Genomic DNA, 23,281 nt, shown 5'->3' with positions numbered 1-23,281 from the left:
TAAGCTAAGTGTTATTACAACAGTCAAAAAGGCTAAAAATGTAAAGTTATAAAGCAAAAAAGTTACAGTGAGCTAAGGTTAATTTATTATCGATGAATAAAAACACATAAATTTAGTGTGACCTAGGTGTACAGTGTTGATGAAGTCTACAGTAGTGGATAGTTATGTCCCAGGATGTCACATTCACTCACCACTCACTCATTGACTCACCCAGAGGAACTTCTAGTTCTGCAAGCTTCATTCATGGTAAGTGTCCTACACACGTGTACTATTTTCAAAAATCTTTTATACCATATTTTTATTGACCCTTTTCTAAGTTTAGATACACAAGTACTTACCATTGTGTTACAGATGCCTGCAGTACTCAACACAGTAATGTGCTGTACAGGTTTGTCACCTGGAGCAGCAGCCTATACCGTAGAGCCTAAGTGTGTGGTGGGTTGTCCCATCCAAGTTTGTGTAATTGCACTCCATGATGTTCCATGGTGCATTTCTCAGAATCTATCTCCATCATCAAGTGATGCATGGCTGCATATCCAGATTATTTACCACAGCATCTGTCACATAGTGAGCACTCAAGAAATGTTAACTTGTATCAGTTACAGTTGATTTAGCACCACTTTTATGCTAGACTTTTACACTTTATGTACAAGCCATCCAATCTTCACAATCTTGCAGAGTAGATATATGTTGTCATTTACAAGAGATGAGCCATGGCAGCAGAATGATTTGCCCATGGCCTTAGAAGAGATGAATGTCAGAACCAAAGGTCAATCCAGCTCTAGACTACCAACTCTCAATGTTTTCTAACCTAATGTCTCCCGTCCAGAAGAGAGAAATCTGAAAAACAAATCGAAATCCAAAAATAAAAGTCTTGCTTTGGGCACACCCAATACCTGAAAAACCCAAAACATCACATCTTTTGTAGGTAAGTGACATGGTTTGGCTGTGTCCCCACCCAAATCTAATTGTAGCTCCCATAATTTTCACATGTTGTGGGAGGGACCTGGTGGGAGATAATTGAATCATGGGGGCAATTTCCCTCCTACTGTTCTTGTGGTGGTGGGTAAGTTTCACGAGTTATGATGCTTTTATAAAGGGTTTCTGCTTTTGCTTGGTTCTCATTCTCTCTTGCCTGCTGCCATGGAAGGCATGCCTTTCACCTTTTGCCATGATAGTGAGGCCTCCCCAGCCACGTGGAACTATGAGTCCATTAAACTTCTTTTTCTTTATACATTACCCATTCTCGGGTATGTCTTTATCAGCAGCGTGAAAATGGACTAATACAGTGAGAAAAGAAAGCTGATGAAAAACCAAAGGGAAGTTGGAAATGTTTTGTATTCACTGGATTGGGGAGTTTGGGAAAAATCTCAGCATCCTCAGCTCAATCCCTTCCCCAATCTCCATAAATCCGTCTTCCTAGACATGGGAGATCTAGGGAATATGTCATCAGACAACTTCCAAAGGACAGCAACCAAATAGAGGTCCCAGAGTCAAGCAGGTCACAGTTGCACAACCATACCCAACCTGCAGAGCTGTCAGCTCACGGATACTCAGGAAATGGATGTCTGCTTGTAGATCACAGCTTAGAGGCTGACGCTCTGTCTACCTTACCTAGAGTAAAGGGTGGATGGCTTACCCTTTCAATTGCTAACACTCTTGGTAGATTTTTAGAGACATAGGTGCATAGAGAAAATACATCTCGTTTTTAACTTTGTACTTTCCCCCTTTTCCTCATTCTCAGTTGACGACAAGAGTTTTCATTTCTCTGAGAAACTAGAAACTAGAAGAGACTTTGCACAAACTTAACCCACCACATAAACCCACATGAATAGAATCTCACTCACATGCTTGCTTTCCAGGTAGTATCCACAGGTAAGTAACCTATGATTCTTAATTTAAAGCCACTTCCTCTGCTTGTGCATAGACATCCCCTATCAAAAGCTTAGCACAAGTGCTGCATGAGTTAAGCTCATCAGACACCGCCTACTTCTATGAGGAGAAGAAAAATAACCAGAGAGAGAATCCATGAAAAAGACAGAGATGTCCTTAACACATATGGGCTTCACGGTCTTAATTCCAGGGTCCATCGCAGGTTACATTAAAGCTCAGAGTCTGTTGTGTCCTCATTAAAGCAAAAGACAAACTTCCAAGCCTACAAGTGTTGTATACTAAATATAGAATTAACTTTGTGTTTTACTTCCTCATAAACATCTCAGTTGTAACGGGGAAACAAATGTGTAGCTTTACTATCTCGGGAAACTCTAAAGAACAGTTTTATTAAGAACTTTCTCTTCCATCTCCTAACTCTCTTAGCATAAATTTTTATTTCTCCCACCAAAATGTATCATTGCACTTAAAAAATGTTTCTTTGTCTATCTATCTCCGAACTCTGGTTTGCAAACCTCTTGAAAGCAATATAACATGGCATGTGCATTTATAAATAATTTACAAGCGAATGAGGATATACACACGTGTGTATACATATGTTTGTGTATATATATATCTGTGTATATGTGTGTGTATGTGTGTGTGTATGTGTTTATATATAAGTGTGTGTTTATATGCATGTGTATAGAATATGTGTATATATTATTCTACAGCTGACAGGAATATGGTGCTGGTTAAGCTCTGAATTGTTTCTTGTCTTCTTCTAGAAACATTGAGAGAAATAAACTGAACAACAACAATCTGAAATTTTGGAGAAACTTGAGAAAACATGCAAACTCCGAATTGTTATCCAGTGTTGTCAAAGAAAGTGAGGGGAGCAGAATCCGCAGAAGCTGCAGGGACGGTTTGGTGTGGTGGGAAGTGCAGGGAGAAGAGTGCTGCCTCAGGTACCTGAAACAGCGCCACTCAGCTGGAGGCAGCCCCATGCACAGGGCGGGGTTTCCGAGGGAGACAGGAAGGACGGTGGAGGAAGCCCTCTACAGGGAGTCAAAGGAAGCCCATCTCAGGAAGCAACTTCTTCTAAGAAGCATGCAGGAATGTGTTCTGACAATTCTCTCCCCTGTGCTAAAGCTTCACTCTGTCGATCACACGAAAACAAAAGAAAGAGAAAAAAGTATCCCCAAGATAATATTTCTGCATCTCAGAAGAGTAAGATACAAATAAGAACACATATTTTCAATAGAAATTTCATACACAAATAGTTTATGAATGTAAGAAGATTCACAAGAAAGTCCTCATTCTCAATACCACTCAGATGAAGAGATATGCAAAAGTAAAGTTACACTGAAATGCCACATATCTTCTTTTGGGTCAGCAAAATTTACAAAAACTTGACAACATAGTCTGTTAGTAAGGTAAAAAGAAAATATATACTTTAAAACAATCCTGGTGGGAATTCAAACTTCTACATTATTAAGGAGGGCAATTGGCAGCATATATTAAAATAAAACAAAATGAAAACTAAAACAGAATTGCCTTTATGTTTTGTACCAGCAATCCAATATCTTGAAATTTACTTTGCAGATGTAAATCTCTCATACAAAAAAAGCAAGGCTATTCCTACCTACATTGGTACATATTTATTTGTGTAATGTTATTGGATAGCGCAAGCGAGGTAGTCTGATACCCAAAACCAAAGGTGATCAATTTAAATTAAAAACATTCGCTCTTCAAAATATATTATCAAAAAATAATAAGCAAAGCCACAGGTTGGGAAAAAATGTTTGAAAAACATTCGTCTGAGAAATGATGTGTATCTAAAACAAGTACAGAACATTTAGAACACAAGGAGAACAAAGAAGGCAGAGTATGCCCGTGAGTAATTCAGTTCCAAGGGAAGGGACTGGAAGTCAGTGTGTTAGTAGTACATGCTGAGTGGTATATATTAATACTGTGATATTACGAGGAAGAGATCCATTCAGGAAAAAATATGCGTGGTTTGGAAGTAGAAAGAAAATGAAATAGTCCATAGGATTGGGACCTTTATGTTCTGGAAAATAAAAGATTGTTTGGATCCAAACTCATATAAAAAAGGGAAAAACAAAAAATGGGGGCGCTCACTAAAACTTCTCACTTAGCAAAGCCATTCAAGGAGATAGCCTTCCTGCTTGAACCTTTGTACTCAAGACTTCAGCAAGACAGTTTCTGCTAAATGGAGAGAGAAGCAGGACGGCAAGAAATAAATTAACAAAGCAGACCTGAAAATATGTCAAGAAAAGGACACACTCTGTTTGTTTTGTGTTTACTGGCAAGAGAACTCATAGGAAGCAAACAGATTAGAAGAGTGAAAAGATTGGGAGGGGAGGAAATGTTGTTGCCAAAGAAACCATGAGGCTGATTAAAAAAAAAAAAAAGAAAAGAAAACAACCCTGTAACAGTTTTGCTAGCCTCAGGAATAAACCCAATCCAAAATTGCACAGAGAACAGTCTACAAAAGCCAGGCAGCAACCAAGGAAAGTGCACTCCTCAATCCCCAAGGCAGAGAAGATCACCGGGAGAAATGCCAAAGGAGGGACTCCCAGAAAACCCTGGCGAACAAGAAAGTTCATCTCAGAAGGCAAAGTTGAGAACCTGTCAAGGCGTCCCCCCACCTTCAGATAGGGGTTCTTCATATGCCTTCCTGGTAAAAATGCCATTCAACTCCCCAGTCAGGGTTTCTGTTTTGCAGAGTGGAGCATTTCTTGTCACTGTTTGATCTTTTTATACTGGATAGAGGTACGTTGGGAAGATAAGTGTCCTTTTATGTCACTGAGCCCAAGGAACCATATTTAGAACTCTAGAGAGGAATGATCATCATCTAAAGATTCTTGGGCTTTGCCTGAATACAAGGACTGCATGGGACTCTGGTCATCTCCCTTGGATAAAGGTGATTATATTCTATACATCAAGGGAAAAATTGAAATGGACATTTAGTGGTGATAAACCAGGCTATGGCACATCTTTAAGTTACATCTGTTTTTCTCTTGTGTCTGGACCTTTCCTGCCCACATCCTGTATTTATAATATCCCATGTTTTGCTCTTTCCATAGACCAGATGTAGAAAAAAATATTGACTTTGGAAACCACATATCAAAGATGGCAGAGCTTCCATCTGTCTGAATTACTAAAATGTCTGCAAGACAGCTTATCCTGCCCCTTTCTTCCCCCTAGCCCTGGGCTTGGTACCACTCAAGAATGTTACTTGAACATGAAATAGTCTTGTGTTCTATTGCAGAGTTACCTCCTTTGGGGAAAATTTATTTTTAGGTTGGTAACTACTATAACTGATATATTTTTTTACCCATGATGTAGTCTGTACCCTTAGTCTTTTGATACTAACTCTTGTAGAGGATAGCATAATGGTCACCCACATTGCATCTGTACATACTCTCTCCCAGCTCTGAACACCCAGATTCCTGATATTTCTGACCATCACAATCAATACTGCAACATAGTCCTCATTCCTGACAACTACTACTAAACTTCTAATAATTTATTTTGAGGAGTGGCAAAATATTTTTTTTTCCTGGGCCATATGCATTTAACCTAAGTTGTCATATATGTGATGAATTTGTTAATAGATAATATCAACTACTTGCCACGATTTGGTAAAGAAAATAGACACAAACTAGATTTAAAAACTTTCTGTGTCCAGCTGTCTACTCAACATCTCCATTTGCTGTACCAATTCATCCAAAAAGAAGCTGAGTTTTCCTTTTGTTTCAGATCTGGCAATATTTCTGAATGAGAAAAAAAATCAAACAAGATTTTCCTAAGCAAAATAACATTTTTTCAACCTTATGGAAACATGAAGAGTCCAGGATCAACATGACTGCTCCACAGTAATCAGAATCATAGACTCCTCCCATCTCCTCACCCCAACACCTTCTCACACCTCCCATCTCTTACCCCTCCCACCTTCTCAATCCTCCCATCTCCTTACCCCTCCCATCTCCTCACCCCTTCCATCTCCTCACCCCTCCCACCTCCTCACCCCTCCCACCTCCTTATCCCTCCCACCTCCTCACTCCTCCCTTCTCCTCACCCCAACACCTTCTCACACCTCCCATCTCTTAACCCTGTCACCTTCTCACTCCTGCCACATTCTTCCCTCTCCTATCTTTTTGCTCTTGTCTTCTTATTGCCATGCCCATCTTCTTGCTCTTCAAGGCTCACACTGTGACTCTCACCTCAGGACCTGCAATGTTTAGTTAATTCTAGCCACCCAATATACGTTCTAGCCTTTGGAAGTAAGGAAAGATTAAGAAATATACAAATTTCCCCCTTGGCCTTTAAGGACACATCCTAGAAATTTCACATAATTTAAGGTCTGTGAAACAAACGTAATACATATTTCCATGCATCATTTCTAATGAATTTGAGAAAGAACTCAAAGAAGTTGCAGACTGAAGCTTATATATATATATATATATATATATATATATATATTTTTTTTTTTTTTTTAGACAGAGTCTCACTCAGTCGCCCAGGCTGGAGTGCAGTGGTGTGATCTCGGCTCACTGCAAGCTCCACCACCCGGGTTCACACCATTCTCCTGCTTCAGCCTCCTGAGTAGCTGGGACTACAGGCGCCCTCCACCGCGCCCAGCTAACTTTTTGTATTTTTAGTAGAGACGGGGTTTCACCGTGGTCTCAATCTCCTGACCTTGTGATCCGCCCGCCTTGGACTCCCAAAGTGCTGGGATTACAGGCATGAGCCACCACGCCCAGCCAGCTAACATATAATTTTAATGCCACAGAGAATCCTGATTGCACGTATGTTGGTCAGGCGGTCACAGACAACACTGAACCTTCACACCAGACCACAGGCAGATTCCCCATAGAGAAGCAGGGGTCATTTTCCCTGTGAGCATCTTATTCCAAAGACAAAGAAAGGTAGAACGGAGACAGGCATGTATAGTTATTCTTTCCAAACTTACAAACCAACAGCAGCCCCCACTACCTCTAGGAGACAAAGAAGCCTGCAGAATGTTTTGGATAAATCCCTTTTCACAAAAACCAGATGTTAAAGCATTCATCTTTAACACACAGTACTGTACTATCCTCCTTGTATTAGCCGGGATGTGGTCACAGGGTCACATCTGAATGCAAGGAATCCTAGGCAATGTAGTATCTACTCAAGGTGGCCTTGTGCTCCACTAAAATTTAGAGGTACTGTTCCTAAGGAAGGAGAAATTATCATTATTTGTGGCACAAAGTACTGTTTTGTTTCCAGTCTTTCTTTTCTTTCTTTCTCTCTTTCTTTCTTTTTCTTTTCTTCTTTTATTTTTTTGTCACCTGAATATTCCTGTGTATATTTCTTGTACATACTCTCTCCCCAAAATACATGACCCCAGGGTACTCTCCAATTATTTTGCACATCATTCGAATGCCAGGATGTCTAGAGACTTGCAGACCTCTTCATCAACCTAGATATGAATCTTTGTGCCATGGTGTCAATAAGATAAAAAATATGTCACCTGCCCATAACATGCCCAATGGGAAAGGGGAGTAGAAAGGGGATAACTTTAGAGAACCCTCTATTCAGGAAAGGGGGCAATGGAACCCACAGTCAGCGATGGGCAAGAACAATCTCAGACTCCGTGCGTGAGTCCATGCACTGCTGCCCCAGGCCAGATTCAGTGCTTTGGGTTCCATGTGTCCAAGAGCCCCCACCTCCTCATCGTCTTTTTTGGTGCCTTATTCCCTGGGAAGTTTTTCCTTCTCTAATATTGTTCATTATGAGCTTTAGGGAGCCCACTCCTCTGGGACATTGTATAGACTTTTCAACCTCCTTCTTCATGAAGCAGATTCATGATTCAGGACTCCAGGTTGTTTTAGGAGTTACCTGATAGATGCTATTGAAGATGTCTTTGGCAATATCATTTCCTATGAAAACTGCTAGCTGTCTGGTGTATTTGCACGTAACCAGCCCCTAGTGCGAGTATTCACACCCACAGTTTTTGTCTGTATGCTATGCTAAACCTGAAGACTCAGATCTTCTTTCTGTAGGTCTCTATTCTGCCCAATATTCTCTTATCTTTAAACTGACCGACAGCTATTTTTATGGCCATGTAGAAGAATGGGCCGACATAGGGAAGAAATTCCTTTAATCCTATCACCTTCCTATGGCAGGACACTAGGCTTATCATCTGGTAAGATATAATTTAACAGCCACGGCTAGGATGCCAATGCAAGTGACATCCTATACCCTTCTAGGTTCTGAATCATGGGCAGACCTTACTTATAACCGTACATCAAACAACAATGCCTTTCCTGAAACTCCATAGCCCCTTTTCCCCTTCCCTGCCTGTGTTTCTCCATGGTTCTTAACACCATAGGGTAGATTCTATTTTACTCATAGATTGTTTACTTTCTGTTGGAATGGAAGCTCTAGAAGGGCTGTGCTTTGTTTTATTCGATGCTATAGCCCAGGGTGGGGAATAGCAGTGCCTGCTTCTACCATGTGTTCAGTGACTATTCGTAGAACAATGCCCAGTCCTGTTGAGTCATGGGTCCACTGGGAGGGAGCAATTCTTTCTCAATTCTATTTTCAATTTTTCAATTCTCTTTTTCTATTAATTTTCATTTTCTTCATACAGTAGTCGAAAAGTTCAAGGAATCTCTGCTGTGTGCTTTTGAGGTCTCAGGACTCACACTGTTCCACCAGACAACACATGTGTTACTGGCGGTTCACCTGCACTCTCCCTTTGCTGAAAAGGCATGAATGTATAGATACAGTATTTTAAGGAGTAAACTAGAACATGTTACTTTAAAACTTTCTTTTCAGAAAAGTTTTATTATTAAGCTTCTTCTCTGTTAGTTGCTCTTAAGAGCACTGGGAATATGAGGAAAGAAAAAGCGCAGCCCCTTTCTTTAATGCCAGCAGAACTCTGGATACTTAGGTCTGGAAGTAAATCAATCTGAGTCAGTGCAATGTGTTATAATGGAGGGAGGCTCTAAGGAGGAAATTGGAGGCCAAGATAACTCTTCCAGGGTGTGTGAGAATAGAGGACGGGAATCAGGAGCAAATGTCCACAGAAAAACAATGATAAAATGGCCCATGCTCTTCAGGGGCCACAGCCTAAACCTAGACCCCCAGTGCACCCTAACTCTGGGCTCTGAACTCAGCCACCAAGCCACTCCCCCACCCACTGGGCACTCCCAACAGCAAACGCTCCTTTTCTATCTCATCTATCCTTCAAACTGAGATGAATTTCCACTGATTCTTATGAATGCTCCTCCACACATGTCTAGTTGTCATTTTACAAACTCATTTTATTCAGTATAAATAGTCATTATCAGGTGAGAAGTGACTTTTCCCTGGGGTGTTACTATTTTAACACATAAGCAATGGACTATGGAAATTGGAAAAATAATTTGACTCTGGAAATGAGGTGCCAAAGGCAGGAAGGAGGAATTATTTGGGGGCCAGAGGAAGTTTCTTGGTACTCCTAAAATCATACTAGAAGCAGCCGCTGTCTCTGCAGTTGGTGAAGTCTGATTCCTCATTGTTTGCGGAATGCCTTGGATGCAGGGAATCCTGACCTGGTGATTCCAAGCACATGTGATGATGCCCACTTGAGGGAAGTCCAGTAGCAGTCTCTGATAGTCTTTAACCACATAGCCCCAGGATGTGCTTGGTTTATTTTAGGACAGAGGTTTCCACTGTCCTAAAGGGGAATGGCAATGATTTGAAGAAAACTAATTTCTCCCATCTCTACAATTGATAACACATGGCCTTGATTAGAGATACTCAGGAGTGCCTTTTTAAAATTCACATATCTTTCTGCACAAAAACTAATGGACCATTGAGTCAGGATTCTGCATGTGATGGTAGCTGGTGCCAGATGTTCCAGAGGAAAGCAGACAGCCCCACAATGAAGCTAACCATGAAAAACTCAAGCACAGGGAGAAATCCTTTCTGACCCCAGGTGGAAATCAATCACAGGTCTTGAAGCAAAGGATCATTACTGTTGGCAAAATTTCATATTGGCAAGTACTGTTGCAAACACGATTTTTCCATGCAAATTAAGCTAAATGCATTATGAACAGTTGGTAACTATTAACAGTTACTACACTTTTCAACACTCTTTAACAATTTTCCTTAACTCCTACCATGCTAATAGATGTGTTAATCACTGCCTAAACAAGGCAAATAATGAGACATCTTAATTTGCCACTATAGATGGAGAAAGAGGAATATTGAAACTATAATGACAAAATAACACACATTTAAAAGGGATGTTTTCTTAGATATGACAGTAATGAGAATCTCGGGATGTTCAGGGAAAATTTTTAATAACTAATTGAGAATATAAAGAAATATATGCAGAGATGTTTCTGTGTACCTCACAGTTTTACTTATAAAGTCAGAATTGGGAGCAATGGTGGATAAGCTAAATAAAATAGAGTATTTTTATGAGATCCACCTCTCTGCCACCAGTGATTTCATGAAATATATTTATGAATAAATGGTTATGAAAACATGTGCAATGTGATTCAGTGAAGGTTATCAGTCTATGTATTGCGGAAAGATACTAACATTTTTTTTAAAGTTCTCTTAGAATGGAATAATTATGTTATACTTTTCTTTATTTTTGTCTATGAAAAATATGTATTACATTGTAGTCTAGGAAATATAAGTTGTTTTGAGGAAAAAACATACCAATACTACAGTTGTTTAAAACAAAAAGCTCCATCCAAAGATAGGCATTCTCTTCAACAATTCTCTTTAGAATGGTGACACAGGTTAGACTTTTCCAAAAGATCTTTAACAAACTCCGAGAGAATAAAACAGAAACAGCAAAGAAAAAAACAGGAAACATAAAAACAGCCAAGCTTTCAAACTACAGGTTTCATAGCCCATAATAACTACTTTCTAAGCTTGTATACTGTGTTGCAGTCATCGTCCTGTCTTGTTCTAGTCCCACAGGTTGAGTACAACTATTCAGGCAACATGCTGTCACTCCTGCACTTTCAGCTCTAGGCAAAGATTCCATCTTATTTTCAAAACATACCAAAAAGTTGTCTTCAGGCCATCCCAAATTCTCCCTTCCATGTAGTGAAAAAACACCCAATACAGGTAAGGACCTGTTTATTCTGACTTTTGTCGAGGGATATCAATGATTGGAAGCCAATTGAAAAGCCTTTTGTAACCAATAAAATAAATGCATCTGCTGTTCAAATGACACACAATTTTTCTCGGCCCTTTTGGTGGGCTCACAGCAGGGGCACCCCCTCCACTCAGCTCACCTGGGTCAAGTCTCACTTGCACACTGGCTTAGCCCATGGCTGGGCCAGGTGTGCCCCAGCTCACCTGTGTTATAGCTTGTACCCACGTTCAGTGGTTCTCGAGCTCTTGTCCAACATCCAAGAAGAATGAGAATATACTGATGATTGAAGACTGAGGAGGGCACAGCATAATTTTATTGAACGATGGAACACTCTCAGCAGTGAGAGGGGATGCGACGTGGTCCCTCACCCTTTCAGTTGGGTGGTTTCTCTCTCAGTGTGGCTGAGTCTGGGACTTTTATGGGCTCAGAATACAGGAGTCTATGCTGCTTGGTTTGTGAATATAGAAAGAAAGCTAAAGCAAAGATACCACTCCAAGGTGGGCACGACAGTGTAGAAAACCAATTAGGAAAAGGTATGCATATGTAAAACAGGTAAAGGCTGGGGATCAATCAGAGGAAAGCACACCAAATGGGAAGACAGGTTCTCAATCTGATCTGCAGAGATACCCTAGACTTGTAGCTAGGCTTTGAACTGTCTTCAGCTTGAAGGTGGAGTTTCCCCAGGTACCTGCCCCTATCTGCCTAGGCATTGACCTGCCTCTGGCTGCTATCACAAACACATGGTTTTTTGGTTTGTTTGTTTGTTTTATGGTTTTTGGTTTTCCTTTCCTTTACCACAAGCATGACAGATTATAGAATGATCTATCCAAGACCAGTATTATCTCTATATTTCTATGTGACTCTTTTTCAAGAACCATGGTACTTCTAAAACAGAAAGTACACATAAAGAAATATAGGATCTTAAATATATCTTTACCGCTTCCAAATTTAGCTCAGAACTTACTTCTTTAAGGAAACTTTTGTCCTGTAATTCTTTCCAATTTTGATCATTTGATTTGCATGCTAGCATTGATTTTCTTATTTTGAGTCTCCTGCTAATTAATATTTAAGCTTTTGCTTTTTCCTGCTTTTCCATTCCATATTTCCATTTTTCTGCCCCTTGATTGTTCAGCATAGCACAGTAATTATATTAAGGACTTGGGAATCTGAAGTCCTAATTTCGTATCTCAAATATTCCATAGCTTATCTCTGTGATTTTGTGAAAATTACTTAATCTTTCTAATTCTCAGTTTCATTATCTGAAAAACAGAGATAACAGTCCCTCTTTCATGGACATTTGGAGAAGATCTAATGAGATAATGGTTGTCAATTATTTACCACTATGCCTGGCACATAGTAAACTTTGAAATAATGGAATCTGCCATAATGCTTATAGCAGTCAGAGTTTACATGGATTCTGTTCACAGCATCTTTTCTGAAGACTCATTAATTAGTGACTTGTACAGTTAATTAATTACTGCTTTTAGGGATGGGGACGAGATGACCATGCATTCTTACCCCGAGCAAAAATCTCTGTCCAAGAAGCAGGAATACATCGAGGCTAGGGAGACCCTCCCATCACGCCACTGTTATTGCAGACAAATGAATTAGAGCTTTTGCTGGACACAGCCAGGAGTGGAAACAGGTGAGCAATTAGATCCAAACCAATGTACAAACTGGAAATCTAATCTTCCATGAGAAACCCTAGAAAAGATGGCTTGATCTCAGCTCACCACAGACAGTGTTGTGGTTAAGGAGATGAAAAGCAGCCTAATATGGCTTGTTATCTTTTCCTTCTTTCTATTCATTTTACAAGCAGTTTGGAAAGCTTCCCAGATGCTAATCTCTAAGTCTTTCCAAATAGCACCTCAGAGGCCGGAGAAATGGGAGGGCTGCGGGGAACACCTAAATTTGTTAACAGGGTGGATTTTCTCTTTCTGTAAGTGAGTGGATTCCTCTGTGTCTATTCCAAGGGTAGAGAAAAAGATTCTGCCTGTTACTGAGCTTCAGCAAAGACACAAATCAAACATGTCTCTTGTCTGCAGCCAGACAGGCCGATGTGTGTCGCGGCTGCCAAGTCATCCATCCTCGGAGCTGTGTGTCAGAGCTTGGCTGAGAGCAGGATCCATTACAGGGACAGGGGTTATCTCACAGCAGAGTTAAGGCATTGTTTTTCCTTCCCATCCGTGCTCCCGTTTGAACTCCTCTCCAGATGTTTTTCTTTCTGCCATGTAAGGAGCGAAGTGATGGGCTCAGATGAGCCAAGGTAGAAGAACACAAAATAAATTGACTAGTCCAGGAGGTACTCTCATAAGACACATCCACCTCACCCTTTGTTTTGTTCAGTCCTATTCCCAGAACAGGGGGAGGAGGAGGCCTGATTGGAGGAACAAGACTGAGATCAGATACCTGGCCTTTGTCATGGTGGTGGAGAAGGCAAAAAACACCACTGGCCGCAAAAACTCCCTTGGGCATTTTCTCAAGAATGAAAAGGATGTGATTATTGCAGATGGGAAAAGTATTTTAATTTCCAAGTTCAGGATGCATGGAAAGATACAGGTAGGAGAAGAAAGAAGCCTGGGCACCTGATTTATTCAGAAGTGAAGAGAGAGCAGGAGAAGAGAAACACACTGAATACGTGCTCAACAGTGCACAGTTACATCTGTTTTCCTGGATTGGGCAAGGTTATAGGTAGAATTAGTCCCCATTAAATGATAAATCCAAGTGCTACCCACTGTGTCCCGTGAATGTGTGACCTCACCTGGAAAGAGGTTCCTGGCCGATGTGATGGAGTCGAGATTAGGTCATACTGAGGATAGAGGTTGGGCACTAGTACAACGTAACTGGTGTCTCTATAAGAAGATGAGGAGAGACACAGAGACAGACGCAGGGAGAAAGAGTCCATGTGACAACAGAGGCAAAGATTGGAGTGAAGTGGCTACAAGGCAAGAAACACCAGAGGTTGCCCACCCCACTCCCACGCCCCCTCACCCCAGAACTGGAAAAGTGAGGCCGAACTCCACTCTGAGTCTCAGAGGGGCATGGCCTGCCACGCCTCGGTGTTGGACATCCAGCCTCCAGAACTGTGAGAGAAGATGTTTCTGTTGTTTTCATCCAGATGTTGGTGGTTCTCTGATACAGTGACCCTAATGCAAATGCTGAAGGAAATGTGAAAAAAAAAAAAAAAAAAAGGGACACAGCTTTTACCCTTAAAGAGTCTACAGCATGAGTAGAAAGATTATCTAGCTTGTGCGTGCTAGAAACAGTACTTGACAGCTGTTGAAAGGAGAACGAGGTCAGTGTTGTGTTCAGGTTCTTGGTGAAGTTCTTATGCTCAAATGTCTGAGGAAGGCCTCGTACTATGCTTAAATATTTAAATTTTAGATGTATAGTATTTCAAAGCTGAAATAGACTTAAGAGAGTTATCTGGCAGCTTGTAAACTGTGTCCTAAGGAAAGCAGAGCTTTTATAGATTTGCTCCATCTCCACCTCCCACCTCTGATGCGTGCCTCCACCCCTCCCCCAGGCTCCCTCCATGACAGCCATCCCCCTCAAACATGGTCCATAAACAGACGTTCACCTTTGAGACATTGGCTATTTTAATGCTAGTCATCTGACATGAAGCCAGACTTCTCCCTAGTCTCTGAAAACAGTCATTTCCTATGTTTGGGTGGGAGTCGCAAATCATTTTGTTTGTGTCCTGTACAATCACAATGTCTCTTGCCATTAACAACCTCTTTTAATATGCTTGTTTTTTTTTTTTTTTTTTTTACCTTTTCTTTTCAATTTTTATTTACTTATTTTGCAAGCAGCAAAACCTCACTCTGAAGTAGAAAACGATTTTGGCGGGGAGGATTAGCTAGCTTGCTGAATTCTAAGAAAGATTTAAAACAAGATTTTAAAATGGACAGAATCAGGGGAAGCCAGATGGCAAAAATGCTGTCCCATAAGACATCCATTGAGGACAGCACAGCCACCACCATGAAAACTCATGAGACAGCTTGGAACACTGTGGCTGCTCTCAGCCTGGAAACCTCCGTCTACCCCAGCATCCCTGGTACTACCCTCCTGGAAGCCAGAGACAGTAGTGCTCCCTCTGTCTGCAGCCAAGCCGGGCTCCACAGACCAGCTCTGCAGCCTTCACCCAGGTGCACACTCCCTGGAAAAGGTGTCTTCGTGGCTGAGCCTGGCAAGAACTTAGTCTCTGGTCTCTGCTGAACTGCGGGAGAGCAGAAAATAGAGTGTTGCATGTCCAGTGAGAAGTGAGAAAAAGTGGGATGTTGTCCGGCACTCCCTACTTGTTTTCTTGTTTGTTCGTTTGTTTGCTTTTTGCAAATGTAGATACCGCTCAGCAGCCCAGGAGCTCATCATGAGAGCTCAGCACAGATGATCTGTATCCGAGTTTCACATAAAATTTTTTTCAAAAAATTGATTCTTGCAACCCAATGGCCCTGTCCAGTCGGCTCAATCTGCAGACTGCAAAATGTTAGGGGTGTCAAGTGACTCACTCAAGGTCACGCAGCTCATTAGTGTGAGCCTATCGATCAGGCCAGGGCCCCCTCCTGCTCTCCATGGCAGCTAATTGGCATCCTATCCGACAGGCGGAGAAGGACAGTCCCGGGATCCCGAGCACACGCATTTTGGGGAGGGTGAGATGATTCTAAGAGCTGTGATGAGGAAAAGCCCCAGGAAATACCACATGCTTTTGAGAGACAATGATTCATACCTAATGAAGGGTGACGGGTGAAAAATATATTGTGGATAATATATAGCCATCTCTTGCCTTTTGAATTAGATGTCAGCATGTCCCCCTAAATTCTAAGGTAGGCACTCATGGGGAAGCATCAGAGAGGAGCCCAGACCTTTGTTGCCTGATTGAGGACACTTCCAGGAGTGGTGAACCCTATGCTGAAAACCAAATAAAATCTTCATTAGAAATTACCTAAAGATCTGTGCCTTGGAGAGCCAGATGCAACAAGGCCAGGTATGAAGATCATCAGATCTATGCTGTGCAGCGCAGACGGAAGGAGTCCCACGAAGTCACAGGGAGCTGGTTTGGAGGGTGACTGCTAAGAGTGCCCTGTGCAAAGCAAGACAGTAGCAGAGGCTGTTGGAGTCCTACAGCTGCTTCTGCGTCAGGGCTTCCAAAGTATACAGTGAGCTGCTGGAAGCCACAATGACAAAGGAGGCCCCTACATGAGTGGGAGAAACTGGTGCTTTAAACTAAATTTTAAAAGTCCAAGAGAGTAGTTGTAAGTGTTTTTAATTAGTTACATATCTGCTCATAAAATGTAGACATTTATTTGTTTCTACCATGCCTGACAGCTAATACAGCAAACTTTAAGTAAGGCAAGGAGTTCTAGAAAAGGACAGAAGAACTGACCCACAGCCAAGGGTCACATGGTAATAACAACAGAGAGATATGTTTCCAAATGTTACTTATAAGTGACAGGATGATTCAAAATGATGAAAACTCTAGATAAGTCCTGTCTCATATGTCCATGTGAAGAGACCACCAAACAGGCTTTGTGTGAGCAACAAGGCTGTTTATTTCACCTGGGTGCAGGTGGGCTGAGTCTGAAAAGAAAGTCAGCAAAGGGTGGTGGGATTATCATTAGTTCTTACAGGTTTTGGGATAGGCAGTGGAGTTAAGAGCAATGTTTGACACTCTCTAATTGTATGTCCTGGGTACTCCCAATTCTTAGTCCTTTAATACCTGTTTTTCTCTTTCTCTTATTCGGACCTTGTGTCTTTCATTTAGTTTCTCAATTCATACAAAACCGCATTCAGGCCATCACCAATAATTCTATATGAAAAATGCTCCTTCTAACAACCCAGGACATACAATTAGAGAGTGTCAAACATTGCTCTTAACTCCACTGCCTATCCCAAAACCTGTAAGAACTAATGATAATCCCACCACCCTTTGCTGACTTTCTTTTCAGACTCAGCCCACCTGCACCCAGGTGAAATAAACAGCCTTGTTGCTCACACAACCCACAGGGGGCGGATCTCAAAGTACATTCTCAAGGGTGGGGAGAATTACAAAGAACCTTCTTAAGGGTGGTGGAGATTATAAAGAACCTTCCTAAGGGTGTGGGAGATTACAAAGTACATTGATCAGTTAGGTTGGGGCAGAAATCAATCACAATGGTGAAATGTCATCAGTTAAGGTTATTTTCACTTCTTTTGTGCATCTTCAGCTGCTTCAGGCCATCTGGATGTTTACGTGCAGGTCACTGGGGATATGATGGCTTAACTTGGGCTCGGAGGCCTGACATTCCTATCTTCTTATATTAATATGAAAAATAAAACAAAATAGTGGTAAAGTGTTGGGGTGGTGAAAATTTTGGGGAGTGATATGGAGAGAGAATGGGCGATGTTTATCAGGGCTGCTTCAAGCTGGATTGGGGCGGCATGGGAACGTACAGTGGGAGAGATTCAACTGAAGAAAGATTTTGGGGTAAGGGGTGATATTATAGGGTTGTTAGAAGGAGCATTTTTCATATAGAATTATTGGTGATGGCCTGAATGCGGTTTTGTATGAATTGAGAAACTAAATGAAAGACACAAGGTCCGAATAAGAGAAAGAGAAAAACAGGTATTAAAGGACTAAGAATTGGGAGTACCCAGGACATACAATTAGAGAGTGTCAAAGGGGGTTCCAGGTAATTATTTGCTTGGTTGGCGAGTTTTTGGGCTCTATCCTTGAACTTCTTTATGCTGTCATATACCAGGCTGGACTGATTTAGGTAAAAACAGCATTCTTCATTTAAGAACATATAGAGTGCCCCCTTTTTTTTTAGCAGTAAGTCAGGGCCTCATCAAATTTGGAGGAAAGAGAAATGCAAAGCCAGCAATTGTTTGTTAAAGAAGGATTAGAAATGGCTAGGAGAGTGTGAGTGAGGTTGATAGTGTGGTGGAGATCGCTGGGAAGAGGGTGGCATAATAAAGGGAACAAGAATAAGAGTAAGTATAAAAGTAAAGAATAGGTCTTCATTAGGGTGAAAGTATTGGAGTGTACTTTGTCACTGAAGATCTTCTATGTACTTAAAGAGAGACTTAAGGGTGGCAGTTTGAGGTAAAACCAGGAGCCACTGAATACCAAGAGCCTGAGAAACTGCTTGGGTGATTTGACTAATAAAGGCTGGTCTGTTATCGGACTGTATAGAGGTGGGAAGGCCAAACCGAGGAATTATGTCTGACAGAAGGGAAGAAATGACCACGGTGCACTTCTCAGACCCTGTGGGAAAGGTCTCTACCTATCCAGTGTAAGTGTCTAATCAGACCAAGAGGTATTTTAGTTTCCTGACTCGGGGCAGGTGAGTAAAGTCAATTTGCCAGTCCAGGGCAGGGGAAAATCCCTGAGCTTGATGTGTAGGAAAAGTAGGGGGCCTGAACAATCCCTGAGGAGTAGTAGAATAGCAGATGGAACAATTGAGAAGTGATTTCCTTGAGGATAGATTTCCACGATGGAAAGGAAATGAGAAGTTCTAAGAGGCAGGCTAGAGGCTTGTAACCTACGTGGAAGAGGTTATGAAATGATGACAGAATAGAATGGGTCTGTGAGGCTGGAAGGAGATATTTTCCTTGGTACGAGAACCATTTACCTTGTATGGGAAGAGACTGATATGTGGAAGTTTCAGTGGGGGAGTAGGTGGGAGTGACTGATGAGAAGGAGAAAAACTGCTGTAAGGGATAGAAGTTGGAACGCTAGCTGCTTTTTTAGCCACCTTATCAGCATAAGCATTGTCCTGAGCAATGGGATCTGATGCCTTTTGATGGCCTTTGCAGTGAATGACTCCAGCTTTCTTTGGAAATAAAGTGGCCTTGAGAGGAGTTTTTATTGAAGAGGCATTAATGATGGAGGACCCTTGCATAGTGAGGAAATCTTTCAGCCCATAAAACAGCATGGTGGTGCAGGATATGGGGTCAGTATAAGTATTGACGTGTACTCCCTTTGCAAGAGTGAGGGCCCGAGTTAAGGCAATGAGTTCAGCTTGCTGAGAGGTAGTGGAGGGGGGCAGAGTGGTACCCTCAATGATAGACGTGGAAGATATTATAGCATAGCCTGCCTTTGCTGCTGAGTACCAATTAGGCCTGGTGGAACGGCCATCAATAAACCAAATGTGATCAGGGTGAGGAACAGGAAAGAAGGAAATATGGGGAAATGGAGTGAATGTCAGATGTATCAGAGATACAATCATGAGGGTCAGGTGTGGTATCCAGAATAATGTGGGAGGCTGGATTGATGTCCAGGCCAGGAACAATGGTAACTGTGGGAGACTCAACGAAGAGTGAGTACAGCTGAAGGAGCTGGGGAGCACAAAGTATATGTGTCAGGTGTGAGGAAGAAAATATATTTTGGAAGTTGTGAGAACTGTAGAGAGTGAGTTGAGCAGTTTGTGATTTTGAGAACCTCTGAAAATATTAGGGCAACAGCACCCATGGCACGCAGACATGAGGGCTATGCTAAAACAGTAAGGTCAAATTGTTTGGACAAAAAGGCTACAAGGCGCGGTCCCAGTCTTTGTGTAAGAATTCCGACCACACAGCTCTGCACTCTAGCTGTGTGTAATGAAAAAGGGTTGGGATGAGTTAGGGAGAGCTAGTGTGGGGGCAGCTTCTAGGGCTGATTTTAAGGAATGGAAAGGAGTGGCAAAAGGATTTAGGATCTGTGGGGTCAGCTAGGTTTGCTTTTGTGAGTTTATATAATGGTTTAGTCGGGATGGTAAAACTAGGTATCCAAAGGTGGAAGTACCTAACCATGCCTAGGAAGGAAAGGAGTTGTTGTTTTGTAGAAAGGGTTGGAGTTTGGGAGATTAGCTGGACACAACCAGCAGGGAGAGCACGTGTGTTTTCATGAAGAATTATGCCAAGATAGGTAACAGATGAGTAAGAAATTTGGGCTTGACTGAAGTAATGGGAGCTGTCTGTGGAGCCTTGCAGCAGTACAGCCCAGGTAATTTGCTGAGCCTGATGGGTGTCAGGGTCAGTCCAAGTGAAAACTAAGAGAGGCTGGGATGAAGGATGCAAAGGAATAGTAAAGAAAGCATGTTTGAGATCCAGAACAGAATACTGGGTTGTGGAGGGGTTGTGGAGGGAGGTATTGAGGATAGGAGAGTATATGACTTTGGCACCACGGGGTGGATAGGCAAGAAAATTTGGCTGATAAGGCGCAGATCCTGAACTAACTTGTAAGACTTGTCCGGTTTTTGGACAGGTAAAATGGGGGAATTGTAAGGAGAGTTTATAGGCTTTAAAAGGCCATGTTGTAACAGGCGAGTGATAACAGGCTTTAATCCTTTTAAAGCGCGCTGTGGGATGGGATATTGGCGTTGATTGGGGTAAGTGTGATTCGGTTTCAATGGGATGGTAAGGGGTGCATGATCGGTCACCAAGGAGGGAGTAGAGGCGTCCTATACTTGTGGGTTAAGGTGGAGAGATACAAGGAGAGGATGTGAAGGAGGCTTTGAACTGAGGAAAAAGGTGGCAATGAGGTGTGGCTGTAGCCCATGAATAGCCAGGTAAGCAGATAACTTAGTTAAAATGTCTCAGCCTAATAAGGAAGCTGGGCAGGTGGGGATAACTAAAAAGGAGTGCATAAAAGAATGTTGTCCAAGTTGGGACCAGAGTTGGGGAGTTTTAAGAGGTTTAGAAGTCTGGCGGTCAATACCCACAACAGTTACGGAGGCAAGGGAAAAGGCTCTTGAAAAGAAGGTAATGTGGAGTGGGTAGCCTCCATATTGATTAAGAAGGGGTGGGACTTACCCTCCACTGTAAGAGTTACCCAAAGCTCGGTGTCCGTGAATGTTTATGGGGCTTCCGAGGCGATTGAGCAGCATCAATCTTCAGCCAATAAAGCTGAGAACATCTGGGAAGAAATCAGTCAGAGCCTTGGGCCAATTAGACAGTCCCATTTCCAGTGGGGTACCACACACATGGGACATGGCTTAGGAGGAATCCCGGGCTGTGGGCATTCCTCGGCCCAATGGCCAGATTTCCAGCACCTGAAGCAAGATCCTGGGGGAGGAAGTCCTGAAGGAACCCCTGGCAGCTGCAGTTCAGGCATTTTGAAGTTCTTGTGCGCTGGAGATGTGGCTGGGGTTTCTCTTACAGTGGAGGCAAGTAATTGCAACTCAGAAATACATTGCCTCTACTTTATTATTGTACACCTTGAAGGCGAGGTTAATTGAGTCCTGTTGTGGGGTTTGAGGGCCAGAATCTAATTTTGGAGCTTTTTCTAATGCCAGGAGGGGATTGGGTAATGAAATGCATAGAGAATAAAACAGCCTTGTGTCCCCTCTGGGTCCAGGGTGGTAAAGCTTCTCAGGGTTGTTGCCAAACGGGCCATGAACTGGGCTGGGTTTTTATATTTGATGAAAAAGAGCCTAACTGCTAGCTGATTTGGGAGAGGTAGAATAAAGAAAAAAGGAGCATTAGCCTTGACTATGCCTTTAGCTCCAGCCACCTCTTTAAGAGGAAATTGTTGGGCAGGTAGGGGAGGGCTAGTCACGGAACGAAACTGTAAGCCAGAGCAGGTGTGAGGAGGGGAGGTGATAGAAGGATTAAAGGGTGGGGGAGCAGAGGCTGAGGAAAAATTGGGACCTAACTCAGCCTGGTGAGGAGCCGCCTGGGGAGAAGGGGAGAGGTCAGACGGATCCATAGAAAAGGAAGATTCAAAAGACTCAGAGAGACTTGGGGTTGGGACTGAAGGGACAGGCGGGAGGGAAAGAAGAAAGATTTGGGATGAGTCTCATTGGGAGCAGAGACTAGGGAGGGACCAATGTGTAAAGGAATGCCTGGACATCAGGCACCTCAGACCATTTGCCCATTTTTTGACAAAAATTGTCTAGCTCTTTTAGGATAGACAAATTGAAAGTGCCATTCTCTGGCCACTTGGAACTACTGTCCAGCTTGTATTGGGGCCAAGCAGTGTTGCAGAAGAAAATAAGACACTTAGATTTTAGGTCAGGCAAGAGTTGAAGAGGTTTTAAGTTCTGGAGAACACAGGCTAACGGAGTAGAAGGAGGAATGGAGGGTGGAACATTGTCCATAGTGAAGGAGGCACATTTAAAGAGAAGCATAGAGACACGGAGAATGGGGGTGGGAAGCAGCCAAAGCAAGTGTCCCCATAATTGACTTGCCACCAAGGGAATGACCAAGGCAGGCGTCCCCACGGAGATCAGACACCAATGGAACATGGGTGAATAATGAGAGAGGCATCCCCGTGATGATTAAACACCAAGGGAAGGCTGCCTTCCCGAGTCCGTGACTGGTGCTGGAGTTTTGGGTCCACGGATAAAGTGTGTCTCCTTTGTCTCTACCAGAAAATGAAAGGAATTGAAATTAAGAGAAATGAGAGATTGAAGGCATGAAGATTGAAAGGAGAAACAGGTTGAGGGATAGTGAGAGAGGTTGGAGAAGAGAGTAAAGAGAAACCACTTACCTGATTAAAAATCAGTGAGATGTTCCTTGGGCTGGTTGGTCTGAGGACCGGAGGTCCTAAGTGGATCTCTTCACAGAATGAGGGTGAGGACAGGGGACTGGTCTTCCAAAGGAGTCCTGCTGACCCGGGTCTTCGGCACCAAATGTCTCACGTGTCCATGTGAAGAGACAACCAAACAGACTTTGTGTGAGCAACATGGCTGTTTATTTCACCTGGCTGCAGGTGGGCTGAGTCCAAAAAAGGAGTCAGCAAAGGGTGGTGGGAAGGGGGCTAGAGAATTGATGCTGCTGGTTGGTTAGGGATGAAATCATAGATGTGTGGAAAATGTTCCTGGTTGCCGAGTCAGCCTCTGGCTGGGGGCTATGGGACCGGTTGAGTCATGATTCATGGACCCTGGTGGAGTCAGTTGGTCACCAGAATGCAAAAATCTGAAAACCATCTCAAAGACCAATTTTAAATTTTGACAATAGTGATGTTATCTTTAGGAATAATGAAGGAAAGTTAAAAATCTTGTGAACTCTGGAACCACAGCTGACTATTCTTTAACTACACCTATGTTTTAGCAGAGTTCAGGCCTCTCCCATAATCCTAATCTGTGGCCTTTCATTAGTCTTACAAAGGCAGTTTCAGTCCTGAACAAGACAAGCGTCAATTTTAGGGTTAAACTTCTTTCCTTTATAACTTATCCAGTCTCAGGCAGTTCTTTCTAGCAGTGCGAAAATAGACTAATACAAACACTTTCCAAGAAGTAACAAACATTTTAAGAGAGAGAAAGAAAGGGTTACATT

At 42.4% G+C, this 23,281-nt stretch overlaps 2 long non-coding RNA genes across 2 annotated transcripts in view; one reads left to right on the top strand and one right to left on the bottom strand.

Moving 5' to 3' along the window:
- Positions 1–301: 301 nt before the first annotated feature.
- LOC139363268 (uncharacterized) lies at positions 302–22,921 on the bottom strand. The gene is made up of 3 exons (XR_011623257.1): positions 22,494–22,921; positions 15,987–16,124; positions 302–840 (listed from the first exon to the last, which is right to left on the bottom strand). It is a non-coding gene; the product is annotated as an uncharacterized lncRNA (long non-coding RNA).
- The window catches only part of LOC105487535 (uncharacterized), a 37,160-nt gene continuing 26,454 nt past the window's right edge, over positions 12,576–23,281 (top strand). The window contains exon 1 of the long non-coding RNA XR_011623256.1: positions 12,576–12,689. This is a non-coding gene — a long non-coding RNA (uncharacterized lncRNA). The remainder of the gene's footprint in view (positions 12,690–23,281) is intronic.

Source organism: Macaca nemestrina, chromosome 5 (assembly GCF_043159975.1).
Source record: "Macaca nemestrina isolate mMacNem1 chromosome 5, mMacNem.hap1, whole genome shotgun sequence".
Lineage (NCBI taxonomy): Eukaryota > Metazoa > Chordata > Mammalia > Primates > Cercopithecidae > Macaca > Macaca nemestrina.
Note: the sequence above shows the minus strand (reverse complement) of the source record. Positions and strands in the feature narration are given on the sequence as shown.